At 42.8% G+C, this 12,546-nt stretch overlaps 1 non-coding gene across 1 annotated transcript; it reads left to right on the top strand.

The window, feature by feature from the left end:
- Positions 1-1,419: 1,419 nt before the first annotated feature.
- On the top strand, positions 1,420-1,494 carry Trnat-ugu (transfer RNA threonine (anticodon UGU)). Its single transcript has one exon. It is a non-coding gene; the product is annotated as a tRNA-Thr (tRNA).
- Positions 1,495-12,546: the final 11,052 nt, after the last annotated feature.

Here is a 12,546-nt window from a genome sequence, read left to right as displayed (position 1 = left end):
ACTAAATCAGCTAAATTTCGATTACTCGATAAGTCACTCAAATCTGAAGGCTGTAAATTCAACTAAATACTTAGGGATTACAATTACAAATAATCTAAACTGGAACGATCACATACATAATATTGAGGGTAGAGCAAACCAAAGACTGCGATTCACTGGCAGAACACTTAGAAGGTGCAACAGGTCTACTACAGAGATTGCTTACACCACGCTTGTCCGCCCTATTCTGCTGTGCGGTGTGGGATATGCAACAGGTAGGAATGACGGATGACATCGAAAACGTACAGAGAAGGGCAGCTCGTTTTGTATTATCGCGAAATAGGGGAGATAGTGTCACAGACATGATACGTTAATTGGACTGGCAATCATTAAAACAAAGGCGTTTTTCGTTGCGACGGGATCTTCTCATGAAATTTTAATCACCAGTTTTCTCCTCCGATTGCGAAAACATTCTGTTGGCATCCACCTACATAGGGAGAAATGATCATCACGGGCTCGCACAGAAAAATTGAAGTGCTCGTTTTTCCCGCGAGCCGTTCGAGAGTGGGAGGGTAGAGAGACAGCTTGAAGGTGTTCATTGAACCCTCTGCCAGGCACTTTATTGTGAACAGCAGAGTAATCACGTAGATGTAGATATATCTCGCTTTGTTCTGCAGTCAGTTGGCGTTGCACCCTATTATGTATGTTGGCATCGTTAGTGCAGACCCACTGCCTGGAGCGACTGGACCTCCAGCCACATGCTCCGCCAGGGACGCATTTTACTGAGGACTCTGCTTCCACATATAGCAAGGGTGCTACAGTCAGCATACGTGGCGTGCAGAAGTGGTAGCAGCCGTCCATTTGAGAAAGTCATCTGTGAGTTCTCCAGAAAGTTATTGTTGTTCCAGTCTTTCCAAGAAATACGTTTAACAGCGTGCAGGACCGTAGACAGTTTATCATTATAATTAAATAGACACCCTAGCTGCAAACAGGCGTTGATGTATTTCATTGGGGACATGTTGAAAATGTGTGCCCCGACCGGGACTCGAACCCGGGTTCGAGTCCCGGTCGGGGCACACATTTTCAACATGTCCCCAATGAAGTACATCAACGCCTGTTTGCAGCTAGGGTGTCTATTTATTATCATTTCATTTCTAGCAAAGCTGCATGGTCATCCACGGTAACTATTCTTTCTGGAATAGATACTACCGTCATATATAATTAAAATATGGCTTCCCGGCCATTGACCTTCTTGTGCGAACGCACACGCTATGCCCGAACTCGTACGGGACTTGGTAGATTAATCTGCCACGAGTAATGAGAATGGTGGGCAAACATCTATTAGGCGCACTACGAATGTAGTGGTGTGGACATGTTGGGAATGTGGATCTCACGGGGAGCGTGCAAGGGATAAGTCCCTGCGGACGCACTATCCTCTGTGCCCGCGGTGGCTCAGATGGATAGAGCGTCTGCCATGTAAGCAGGAGATCCCGGGTTCGAGTCCCGGTCGGGGCACACATTTTCAACATGTCCCCAATGAAGTACATCAACGCCTGTTTGCAGCTAGGGTGTCTATTTAATTATCATTTCATTTCTAGCAAAGCTGCATGGTCATCCACGGTAACTATTCTTTCGGGAACAGATACTACCGTCATATACAGTTTATCATTGCTGCTAGATGGATCTCCCTGTGGATGATTAGTCAGTCACAAGATAGAACAGTCCTGCATCCCAACCTGTGGTGGGAGAGGGAGCGATGAGGAGATGTATGAGTGGCTCTAAGTTGGTTAGTTCGTAACCATACATCAATGAGCAACTGCTGTCCCTCTCTACTGGTGCAACATTTTGGGATGACAATATTCCCAAATTCGCAGTACATATGTTGCGTTATGACCTATTGATTATGAGTATTAGTTTTTTTTACACTACAATTTCGATGTGAAGCAATTTTCATCAGTTATGGTAGCGTTTATTGGCACTCCCGGATTTCGATTACCTGCCTGCAGGGTGTTTGTGGAGCACTGTAGCGGGAGGCATCTGTAGCTAACTTTGATGTCAAATAGCGACATACATGGTCCTCAGCTGTATGCTTACAGCTAATACACTCATTAATGTCCTCTCTGTATAACACATCATCTCGTCGGTTGAACATATTTCCCACCAAAAATATACTATCTTCCTCTCTATTTTTTCCCAGTAGCTTGTATCTGTCTGGATTGTTTTCTTCCTTTCGTTGGACGTCGCAAAATAATGAGAGGATCGGGGAGAGAGAGTTGCGGATTGTATCCAGCAGTCGAACATTATAAACTATACCGATTTTGGCCGGCCGCTGTGGCCGAGCGGTTCTAGGCGCTTCAGTCCGGAACCGCGCTGCTGCTACGGTCGCAGGTTCGAATCCTGTCTCGGGCATGGATGTGTGTGATGTCCTTAGGTTAGTTAGGTTTAACTAGTTCTAAGTCTAGGGGACTGACGACCTCAGATGTTAAGTCCCATAGTGCTTGGAGCCATTAATATACCGATTTTGCTCATAAAACTAATGGGAAATGGACAGTGACTATCTTTGTGGAAACAGGACAGTTATTATCATTGCGATTCTATTTAATTTTTTTTAAATATATGCTAGTTTATAAGAGGTGCATTGACGTTCAGCACAGTTGCTACAGTCAAGTGTTCTCCACCGCAGAATGGCAGGCGCTTGCAGGGATGACTTGGGGGATAGTGCGGCACAGCTGCAGTTTAGTCAAACAAGTCGCGCTCGGCGTTGCATTCATTTATCTCGCTTTGTTGTATGACCTGCTGGCGTCACGCCCTATTGTGTATCTCGGCATCGTTAACGCTGACCGACAGCCTGGACTGCCTTGCGCTCTGGCCACGCCGGGCTGCTGGATTGCAGATTGCATGCCTACATGCAGAACCGGCAGTTGTTCTCTATTCGAAAACGCAGTTTGGAGAGTTTTCTGGAATTTTGTTGTTGTTCAAGTCTGTCTGTGGTATATGTTTAATAGAGTGCAGGAAGCATTCATCTGTGACTGAGTTCTGCAGACCAGAGACAGTATATTACTGCCACTAGATGGATCTCTTTTTGTGGACTGTCAGTGACAAGGTAGAACAGACCTGTATCCATACCTATGATGAGGGGGGGGGGGGGGGGGGGAGGTATGAGTGGCTCTCAGTGTGTTATTGTATGTCCATCCTTTTGACTGGACGTGTTGGGGTTAACGGTCGTTCACTATTGTAAGGAAATGAAATGCATATAGCCGTCGTTATGATCTGATTTATTGTGTAGCTGCGAGTTTTGGCGCTTCAGTTCCTGAAGATGATGCACTGAAGCGCATAAATAAGATCATAAGGACGTCTGTAGGTGTTTCATTCTCTTACTAAGTTGCATAGTTTGTAAATACACATTGATGGGAACATATGTGCAACTTCAGCCCCTCTCTCCTGGTGCCATCTCTTGGCACGCAATTTTCCCCAGGTCCCCTGTACATGTGTTGCATGATGACCTGTTGTTTATTAGTGCCAGTTTTATTCATGACAATTTCGGTGTGTGATTAGAACAGTCAAGCAATTCCCATCAGTTGTAGTAGTTTGTATTGGTATTTCTGAATTTCGATTACATGGCCTGCTGGGTGATTGTTGAGCAGTGCAGCAGGGTACTTGAGTAATGCAGCAGGAGGCATCTGTAACGAACTCTCACGTCAAACAGCGATAGACGCAGTCGTCAGCTGTATGCTTACAAGTAATATACTTATTAAACTCTTCTCTGTCCAACATCAAAGCTTTTCAATTGAACATATTTCCCACAAAACATAAAACCACTCCAGCCCTTTTTCCCAGTATCTCGTATGTGAAGGGATCACCTTATGTAGAAATTCAGTACATCTGCCAGTAGTTTCGAGTGGTACTGTGAAACTTTTTCCCAACAGGGTAACACCAGTTGTATGACATCGTCAATTTTAGAATTGTATTACGATTTCAGTTGCTCTATGTGAAGCGCTAGGCATATAGTTGTGCAATTAGGAGTGATCTTTATTATTGATTACATAATTAGGACCGGTATTCATTTCCGTTTCCCAACCAAAATAAATAAAATACACTAACCTAACCTTCCTCTTCTGGATCTGGACAGTTTCCATGTACTTGGCTGTGCACTTGAGCTTTCCATCCAGAAGGACTGTGGTTTGAGTACCAGATAGGGCACTGTCACTTTGAATTTACCACCAATTCCTGAGTGAGGGGAGAGATGGGGTCGGACATCAGCACACCCTTAGGACAAAGAAATTGTCACAACTTTTTAAATTCCCGCCATTAGGGTAGGTGGGGGAGGGACTGAGGTTGGAAGGGGGCTGGGACCCACGTGATGATTGGAGAAAAGACATGAGGTCATGTGAGGGTGGGGCTATGGCGTTATTAATTAAGCACTTTAACTGATTTGCATATAAATTTGATATCAAAAGTGCGCCTGTGTTGCCCTTACCCCACTACTTACATCATTTGCAGGGTCAGATAAAGCTTTTGACATTGTTGACTGGAATACACTATTTGAAATGCTGAAAATAGGGGTAGTAAAGTACAGGGGGTGAAAGCCTATTTACTTCTTGTACAGTAACCAGATGACAGTTATGAGTCGAGCGGCATGAAAGAGATTGAAACAGGTTTGTAGCCTGTCATCAATCTTATTCAATCTGCACATTGAGCTAGCAGTAAAGAAAAAAAAAAGAAAATTTGGAGTTTGCCAGTGACACTGGAGGAGCAGTTGAACGGAATGGACAGTGTCTTGAAAAGATGAACAACAACAAAAATGATTAATGGATTGTAATCGATTAGGAGATACTGAGGGAATTAGAATAGGAAATGAGACACTTCAAGCAGTTGATGAGTGTTGTTATTTGCATAAAGTAGTTGATGAGTTTTGTTACTTAGGCAGCAGAATTACTGATGAAGGCCAAAGTAGAGAGGATATAAAATGTAGACTGGCAATGGCAAGAAAAGCGTTTCTGAAGCAAAGAAATCTGCTAACTTCAAATTTAAATTTAAGTGATAGGAATTACTTTCTGAAAGCATCTATGTGAAGGGCAGCCATGTATGGATGTGAATCAGGGACGATAAACAGTTGACAAAAGAAGAAAAGAGGGAGCTTTTGAAATCTGGTGCAACAGAAGAAACTAGAAATATATGGGTACTGAATAGAATTGGGGCGAAAGAAATTTGTGACCCACCCTGACTAGAAGAGGGGATTAGTTGATAGGACACATTCTGAGACATCAAGCGATCACCAGTTTAGCATCAGAGGGAGGCGTGGGCGATAAAAATCGTAGAGGGAGACCAAGAGATGAATACAGTAAGGAGATTCAGAGACATGTAGGCTGAAATAGAGATGATGAGGCTTGCACGAGTAGCATGGAGAGCTGCATCAAGCCAATCTTCGGACTGAAGACTACGACAACGACATTGAAGCTAGTTATAAGGTCACGTCACACGCTTCCACATGGTGGGCAGAAGGGAAAAAAAATGATCGAAAAAATGTTGACATTAATACCGATGCAGGACAGATCCTTGTTAATGAATATCACAGAAAACGGTGTCTGTCAGGGTATGTGGACTCACAGAACATGCAGCAGCATGTTTCAGAAAATCGCTGACATTCTTTGACGAGCCGTTGCATAATCTCAAGACTGGTGTTCGATGCCCAGTGTCGCAGCGCTGTGCTCGCTTTGTCAAATGGTGAGACACTCGTCGCAGTGCTGCCCAAGGGACAGCACAAGTAGCGTTTTCAATGTTCTGCTGTAGCCCTTCCATTGTGAGAGTATAGTTTGAATACAGTTCACACTTCTGTTTGGCCATAGGTTAAAAATCACAGGCAGAGAGATCAGGCTGTCGACGCGGCCAGGAAGTTGCACTACCTCTGTTGACTGTCATCTCCTCACCGAACAACTCCTGCACTCGGGCGAGGTTGCAACGGCGGTGTGCGCTGTTGCCGGGTCTCACCGAAAACGTACATACAGCTGCTCATCTTAGTGAGATGATACGCATATGGAGTAAACTCTGTCTGGGAATCCCGGTTGGCATCGATAGTTTCCTGGAAGTATCGTGTTACAATGCTGATACCAGATATTGCACACCAAACACTGCTCTTCAGATTATGCAACGGCTCTTCAAAGAAACGTCAGACATTTTCTTATGCATAATAGCGCACGTTTTTTGAGTGCACATATTCTGACAGACTGAACCAGGGCTCACCAGAAACAATAAAAAATTAAGATCAAATTCCACTTCACTCAGAAACATCTGGCAGAAATCAAAATGCGAAAACTCGTCTGAACGCTTTAACCCTTGTGTAACCACTCGTTTCCCAGTAGAACATTGATTGAATGATTGAAATACGCTAAAGTTATGCCTTTGTCTATGAAATGAGATAAAGAAATACCGTCAAATTCCCATCCAATTTTACTTTTGACAGCATTCACGAAAGTTTTAGAAAAGGTAATACACAATCAGCTTCTTCATCACATAACAGCAAATAATATATTGTCATAATAACAATTCAGATTTCTAATAGGTTGTGATATTGAGAAGTTTCTCTACACATACAGTGCATGGGGGCTTAATTATAAATAGAATGCAAATAATTTTAATTTTTTGCTTCAGTAGCTGTCTGTTCGGTTACGAAGTCTCGTAACGGTTGGCCCTGACTAGTATTATTACGCAATCTGACTGCATAGAACAACAACAAAGAATGAAATGGAAATTTTCATTAACACAATTAATTAATTAAGTCCCCAGCAACTATAAAACCTACGAAACCAAAGCACAAGCGTAACTGTTCTGTGTGTGGAAGTATGACTCAACGTACGCATCTGGCACGGTTCTTCGACAACAACACAAGAAATTTTAAATATCATTTATACTGAATTAATTAAAGAAAATAAAAATACCATAATTACTCAAGAAAACCAGAATTACACTCTAATACAAGAACACAAGCCAGATGCTTTGTTGACTGAACCTGTAATGACGCATTATTCAGGACATTGAAATAATGAGAAAGAAAAGAAAAGTAGTTTGTTACCTTAATTTATATTGATGAAAAGCACTCTAGACATTACAATCTCGCCACACTGACTCGCTACTATCACATCTCAACAAGAACTTTTCAGTATCACATCTCAGCAAGCACTGCCTACTAGCTCATCTCAACAAACACTCCTCACTACGACATCTCAGCACTGACTACCACGAGTTCTCCCAAAGCACTGCCCACTACGAGTTCTCAATAATCACTGCCAGTGGAGGCGGCGGAACAATACTCTCTAGCGCGATCTCTGGCGCTGTGGCTCAGTGTAGCCACCTTTCAACAGTGAGAATGTAGTTAATTCATTAGGCGATAAATTACAGCCTACTGGTAAGTAGTAGGGTACTGGGGGTGTGGGTGCAATTTTGATATCAAATTGATACGTAAATTAATTAAATTGATCAATTAATTATCCCAAAGCCACATCCATTCCCACCTACAGATGACGCCATGTGCTTTCTCAGCCTACACATGCATCCCAGCCCCCTCCTCCCACCCCCGTCCCCCTCTCTCTCCCCCAGCTACCCTATCGGCGGGAATTTCGTATTTAGGCGGAACTTTCGAATTTTCGTAGGAATTTCTTTGTCCCAGGGCTCCTGACGTCCTATCGCACCCCACACCAGCGAAGTGGCAGGAAATTTCTGAGGCTCAAAGACTGGTCGACGTGGACTGAAAGCCCAAGTGCATCCGTCTAACACATTTATACTACCAGAGGCACAGGGAATTGCCAGTAAATTAAAAATTGCGTTGCCGTTTCCGCGACTCAACCCCCGGTCCTTTGGATGGAAAGCGCAAGTGCATCCCCCAACAGGTAGAAACTGCCCAGATGCAGGAAAAGAAAATTATATTAAGTTAGCGTACTTTTTTTGTTGTGAAATTAAAGCAAAGGTCGGTCCTAATTGCGTAGTTAATCATACAGATCAGTCTTAATTAACAACTATATGGATAGCGCTACATGAGGACTGCCTAAAATCGCAATAAAGCTCAAAAATTGACGATGGCATATAACTTTTATTATCCTCCTGGGAAAAAAATTCACATTACTACTCGAAACTAGTGGCAGTCACATTCAAACTTTACCCTTCACCTCCAAGCTGGCGAGAAAAGGCTGAGGTGCAAGATACTATCTTTTTTCCTGGAGTGAGAAATATATTCATCTGATGAGACGCTGGTGGCAGCGCAGAAGTTATGCTCTTTAGCAAGGTGCATTTAAATTTGCTTACATCCCCTACAGAATCGTTTTGCGACGAGTTTTTCGCTCTTTGCAGGTCTATAGCACCGTCGAAAATAAAGTGTAAGCTGATATTTGTAATAAGCATCCACAGTTGTATGTGTGTAAGCGGCAGACGGTTGCGGTTCTAATGCATAACTTGCTAACTTGGTAGACAACTTGCCCGCGAAAGGCAAAGGTCCCGAGTTCGAGTCTCGGACGGGCACACAGTTTTAATCTGCCAGGAAGTTTCAACTTGCTAACTGTTCGTCAATAAATTACGTTGCCTGGGATGCGAACTCTGCAGGTACAGGGAAGGGAAACTCTCACGTTCCAGGATGCCAAGTGCTGTCGACACACTGTCAGCTAACGAATAACTTATTACTAATACAAAAAAACTGAAATGTACAGTTTGTAGATGTCCTGACATGGTTGTGGGGGCGTATCAGAGCTGTAAGGTGTAAACAAAAGTAGCGAGGCTCATCTGGTAAGCAATAAGTGCATACACCTATGGGAAAAAATATCAGAGCAGCAGCAGAAATAAACTCTGTACACATGTCAACTCCCTGTTGCAGATCCCTACACGGTAGAGTGGAAGTCAGATGAAGGTGTAGAACTGTGCCAGAAATTCCATTAAGTGCGACTCTGCATGAGCCTGCAGACAAGCTCTCTGCTGCGCGGGGTAGCCGAGCGGTCTGTGGCCCCTTGTCACGGTACGCGCGTCTTTCTCCCCCACCCCACCCCGCCCCACCCCACCCCGTCGGAAGCTCGAGTCCTCCCTCGGGCATGGGTGTGTGTGTGTGTGTGTGTGTGTGTGTGTGTGTGTGTGTTTGTGTGTGTGTGTGTGATGTTCTTGTGTGTAAGCTTAGGGACCGATTACCTCAGTCTCAGCAGTTTGGCCCCATAAGACCTCACCACAAATTTCCAAAACAAGCTCTCTGGCGTGCCGTAGCAATACATGGATTTGTTTTAACACTATGAGTTTCAAATCTGCACCACTCTCTGAGTCTCATACAGCTACGAGGCGACTGTTATTGTACTTTTCACGATCTCCGTATCCAAAATGCATGCTTGCAGAACACCGGGAAGAGGGGAATTCTTATGATTTTTTAGTAGGCTGATGTATAGGACACGCAAATATCCTCGTTTGTAATCAAACAACACATGTTTATTCTGTGCAATCTGAGCATACACATACATAAAAAAATGTGAAGAAATGACAGGACTTCTTTGAGCAAGAGGAATTCTGCCAGAGCTGTGATGACGCTACTGTGAATAGCAATAAGACTGTTACATCTCCTTTAGTTACTGAACGTGCTGCTTATTTTTGTGCATTTTCGTGCAGCGGGGTGTGGGTGGTACGTCAGTGTATCAGGTATCGAAAATAATCATGTCGGTTTTACTTCACTATTTTTTCTAGTGAGACATAGCTACGTTCGTCAAAACCGATACTCTAAGTCGCGAGCTCTATCTTCTTATCTCGTGTTTTCTACTAAAAATCTCGTGCTTGTACTCTTCTTAACTTTACTATTACAGAGATCGCCTAAACTTTATTTTAATTTTCTTTATTTTATAATTGGTCCTGTGCACAACTAATAACTTACTTGGTCTTTCTGCTGCCACTGCTTGATCTTCTGCATTCCGTTATTTAACAAAAACATAAAAAACCTATTATTCATGCTGAGTGCAATGCATGTTCTGTATGGCGGCTCCTGCTGTTGGTGCTGCTGCTGCTGCTGCTTACTACAAATACATATAATTCAGGAGAAAGGGTTTGGTCAAATCTAAACTCAATAAATGATAACCCAAACAAGTAATTCCTTTTTTTCAAAAACTATATTCTGAAAGCAATTCTTTCTCATTCAATTAACAAAACGCTGGAAGCTCTTTGAACAATCGCTTCGTATGTAAATCTGCCTCCAGTGGCACTAAAGCAATATTACAAATTAATCAAACTCTTGAGACAGATTGAAATACTTCTCAGTTGAATACATAGTGAAACAATTCCCTGACAATTACAAAAGAAATCATTGACAAAAATCAATACTTAATTTATTCACCTAACAATGGTTTCCCTTAAGAATTCAACTCCTATCATTATCAAAATTACCATCTGCTGCTACGCACATACACAAACCCTTTTCAGAATGAGATTTTCACTCTGCAGCGGAGTGTGCGCTGATATGAAACTTCCTGGCAGATTAAAACTGTGTGCCCGACCGAGACTCGAACTCGGGACCTTTGCCTTTTGCGGGCAAGTGGTCTACCAACTGAGCTACCGAAGCACGACTCACGCCCGGTACTCACAGCTTTACTTCTGCTAGTACCTCGTCTCCTACCTTCCAAACTTTACAGAAGCTCTCCTGCGAACCTTGCAGAACTAGCACTCCTGAAAGAAAGGATATTGCGGAGACATGGCTTAGCCACAGCCTGTGGGATGTTTCCAGAATGAGATTTTCACTCTGCGGCGGAGTGTGCGCTGATATGAAACTTCCTGGCAGATTAAAACTGTGTGCCCGACCGAGACTCGAACTCGGGACCTTTGCCTTTCGCGGGCAAGTGGTCTACCAACTGAACTACCGAAGCACGACTCACGCCCGGTACTCACAGCTTTACTTCTGCCAGTACCTCGTCTCCTACCTTCCAAACTTTACAGTGTAAGTAGGCTGTTTAGGTTTTTTTTGGTAACACCACCTCTGTATGAAAATCACTGGCTGTGCTGTGTGCAGTCTGTGGCTGCTTTGCATTGTTGTAATACTCGCCATTGTAGTGTTAGGCAGCTGGCTGTGAACAGCGCGTAGCGTTGCGCAGTTGGAGGTGAGCCGCCAGCAGTGGTGGATGTGGGGAGAGAGATGGCGGAGTTTTGAAATTTGTCATGAACTGCTATATTTATATATGATGATATCAAGGTAAATACATTGTTTGTTCTCTATTAATATCTTTCATTTGCTAACTATCCCTATCAGTAGTTAGTGCCTTCCATAGTTTGAATCTTTTATTTAGCTGGCAGTAGTGGCGCTCGCTGTATTGCTGTAGCTTGAGTATCGAAGATTTTTGTGAGGTAAGTGATTTGTGAAAGGTATAAGTTAATGTTAGTCAGGGCCAGTCTTTTGTAGGGATTTTTGAAAGTCAGATTGCGTTGCGCTAAAAATATTGTGTGTCAGGTTAAGCACAGTCGTGTAAAATTATTAAAAGGGGACGTTTCATATGTCGACCCTTAGCCTAGGATACCTCACTGGAATCTTCTGATTTTTTCTTGTAGTTTGTGTAATTAGTGTAGATTTTGTTTATTGCCAGCGCGTAATTATAGAGAGAATTTCCATTGTAGTTGTAGTTTTTCATTGTTGTACAGTAAAACAGTTGTGGTAGGCATGTAGATTTGCACCAAGTATTTCGCAGCTGCAATTAACTAGATATTATTTTCAGTGTTATGTTAATGTGTTCTCTTATTTTTGCTCTTCAAATTGTGTTTTTCTGTGTTGTCGTGTGAAATACTATGACAATAATGGCGTGTGAAAAACGTAACACTAGGCTCCAAAGTAAATTGAGAAATGACAGCGAAGACGAAAGCAGTGTGTTAGCGCCACCGTGTAATGAATTAACTAATATTCAAAGTACTAATTTGGTAACTGTGCATAGGGAAATGGAGCGGGCGGCAAACAATGGTGTAGACAGCGAAACAATTAGAGAACAGGGAAGCATTATCGATCGATCGGTCGGCAATAGCTCGGCTCAGGAATCCGAAATGACACGAGACGATCTCACAAATACTGTAGATTCAGGTTTTGGATCCTCACCGTTTTCTCAAATAAGTCAAGACACATTTTCTGCTTGTCAAAATGTGAATGTTGCCGGTGCAAATGCACTGCCGAAAAGCGTAGAGGAACAGATTCCAGACACTAATGCATTGTTATTACAGCTAATGCAACAAATGGAACAACACCAGAGACAAACACAGCAAAAGCTTCAAAAGTTAGACACAGTGGAAAAAAATCTCAAAAAGTTAGACACAATGGAACAAAATCAGAGAGAAACACAGCAAAAGCTTCAAAAGTTAGACACAATGGAACAACACCAGAGACAAACACAGCAACAGTTAGATGCAATGGAACAAAAGCTTCAAAAGTTAGACTCAGTGGAAAATAAGCTTGAACAAACACGTGAGGATTTAACTAACGAGTTACATCACATTGAATCGAAATGTCAAAAAGTCTGCAATGACGTAAAAACACAAGTTTGTGAGCATTTTCAACCTATTTTTTCGCGGCATGAAAATGCATTACAG

This window comes from Schistocerca nitens, chromosome 8 (genome assembly GCF_023898315.1).
Source record: "Schistocerca nitens isolate TAMUIC-IGC-003100 chromosome 8, iqSchNite1.1, whole genome shotgun sequence".
Taxonomy (NCBI): Eukaryota; Metazoa; Arthropoda; class Insecta; order Orthoptera; family Acrididae; genus Schistocerca; species Schistocerca nitens.
This window is presented reverse-complemented; position numbering and strand designations above follow the sequence as displayed.